Raw genomic sequence first — 2,652 nt, forward strand, 5'->3', positions numbered from 1 at the left:
CTTGCTTGTAGTTACTACTCACGAAGACATCAAACACTCTTAAATGGAGATGAAAAGTGTATTTTTTTTTTTAACGAAGACATCAAACACTCTTAATGAAGGCTCAAACTTTTGCAACTGGGGTTTTGGATCGGAGCGTTCAAGAAGAGAACCATGTCAGACATAGTGAAGCAACTGTTGGCAAAGCCGATCCAATTGGCTGACCAAGTGACCAAGGCAGCGGAAGAGGCCAGTTCCTCTTTCAAGCAAGAGTGCTTAGAATTCAAATCCAAGACCGAAAAACTCGCCGGCCTTCTTCGACAAGCAGCACGTGCCAGCTCCGACCTCTACGAGCGTCCCACGCGGCGCATAATCGCCGACACCGAACTCGTCCTCGACAAGGCTCTATCTTTGGTCCTGAAATGCGGCGCCGACAGCCTCATGAAGCGCGTGTTCAGCATCATTCCGGCGGCGGCGTTTCGCAAGATGTCGTCCCAGCTCGAGAATTCCATCGGGGACGTGTCGTGGCTCCTCCGGGTTTCGGCTCCGGCGGAGAATCGCGGTGACGAGTATATCAGCCTCCCTCCGATCGCCGCGAACGACCCCATTTTGGGCTTCATTTGGGGGGAGCTGGCGACCCTCCAGAAAGGCTCTCTCGACGACCGATCTGTCGCAGCCGCCTCGCTCGTTTCGCTAGTACGTGACAACGACCGGAATGGGAAGTTGATAATCGAGGAAAGTGGGGTTGGACCCTTGTTGAAGCTGATAAAGGAGGGTAAAAAAGAGGGTCAAGAGAACGCCGCCAGGGCTATTGGGCTTCTGGGCCGTGACCCTGAGAGCGTGGAGCTTATGATCCTTGCCGGGGTGTGCTCTGTGTTCGCCAAAGTTCTGAAAGAAGGTCCCATGAAAGTTCAAGCTGTGGTTGCCTGGGCCGTGTCTGAGTTGGCAGCTAAGTACCCAAAATGTCAAGATCTTTTCGCTCAGCATAATATCGTTCGCTTGCTTGTAAGTCATCTTGCTTTTGAAACCGTTCAGGAGCATAGTAAATACGCAATTGTTAGCAACAAACCCACATCAATCCATGCTGTTGTGATGGCTAGTAATAATTCTAATGGCAATACTTTGAAAAAGGAGAGTGAATATGAGGACAAGTTTATGCAAAGTCGCATGCAGCATCCCTTAGGTGATAAGTCCACAAATCAGATGCTTAAAGTGGTTACAAGTACCATGGCAATGCATGCTGCCAACAAGCAGCAGCAACAGTTAAGTCAAGACAATGAAGGGACTCAGAACTCACAGGGTGCTCCGCCAAAGGCCAATGGGAATAGTAATGGCAAGCAGAGCCATCAGTCCCACCAGCAAAGCTATACCTACTCTGGAATTAACATGAAGGGAAGGGAACTGGAGGACCCTGAGAATAAGGCTTACATGAAAGCAATGGCAGCAAGAGCCCTCGGGCAGCTCGCCAAGGGCAACGTAGCCATTTGTCGGAGCATCACTGAATCGAGGGCTCTGTTGTGCTTTGCCATTCTCCTTGAGAAAGGGTCTGAAGATGTGAAGTACGATTCTGCCTGCAGTGAAGGAGATAACGGCAGTGGCAGAAAAAGACGCAGAATTGAGAAGATCAGCTTTCAAACCCAACTCTCCCGCTTGCAAGGCAATTGTTGATCAAGTGCTTAAGATCATTGAGAAGGAAGATACAAAACTCCCGATTCCTTGCATAAAGGCTATAGGGAATTTGGCAAGGACATTCGGGGCAACGGACACAAGGATAATTGGTCCCTTGGTCCGGCTTCTTGATGAAGGAAGGCCAGAGGTGTCAAGGGAAGCAGCAATCTCTCTCACAAAATTTGTCTCCACGGAAAACTACCTCCGTTTTGATCACTCCAAGGCTATTATAAGTGCTGGTGGTGCAAAGCACTTGGTCCAGCTTGTGTATTTTGGAGAACAGACAGTTAAGATTTCAGCACTAGTTCTGCTCTCCTACATTGCATTGTATGTGCCAGACAGTGAGGAACTTGCTAGGGCCGGGGTTCTTGGAGTGCTTGAATGGGCTTCCAAGCAACCTAATGTGACGCAGGATGAAAACATCGAGGCTTTGTTGCAGGAATCCAAAGGTTGGCTGGAGCTTTATCAGTCTAGAGGTTCAATTCAAGAGGATTCCAAAAAGAACATCAATAGGAACAGTTAGTAATTCATTGGTGTGGTTGTGAGGTTTGTCAATCATTCGTGTCTAATCAATTGTTCTTGTGAGTGTACATACAATCAAATGCCTTATCCAATTGTTCAGATTTGTTTTCAACTATAAAGAGAATTGTTTGCCTAAACCATTTGTTCTAACTTTCCTTTCTACCTCTCAAGTTGACCCTCTCATAGAAATTGTAACCGATGAAAACAGTTATAAAGTTATACTTTGTAATCGTGCCTTCGTAAACAGTCTACTGTTGCTCTTTTCTAATGGAAAAGTAAAGTGTACAGCTGAACTTTTTTCCTCTGGGTTAGTCAGCTACAAAACGCTACCTCCGTTGCCTCTGGGTTGTAGTAGTAGCAAATTTTTGTTTTCTACAATGGGCCTGTTAGTCTAATTAAAGCACTGAGGCTGATACATGCATGTTCTAAAGATGTTCCATTTTCCAACTGTCAAGGAACTTATATAGAATTTAGATGAACAAA

General features: G+C 46.6%; 1 pseudogene; it reads left to right on the forward strand.

Annotated features, from left to right (window-relative positions):
- LOC137808466 (uncharacterized) lies at nt 1-2,306 on the forward strand (annotated as a pseudogene).
- The last annotated feature ends 346 nt before the right edge of the window (nt 2,307-2,652 follow it).

Source organism: Phaseolus vulgaris, chromosome 3 (genome assembly GCF_000499845.2).
Source record: "Phaseolus vulgaris cultivar G19833 chromosome 3, P. vulgaris v2.0, whole genome shotgun sequence".
Taxonomy (NCBI): Eukaryota; Viridiplantae; Streptophyta; class Magnoliopsida; order Fabales; family Fabaceae; genus Phaseolus; species Phaseolus vulgaris.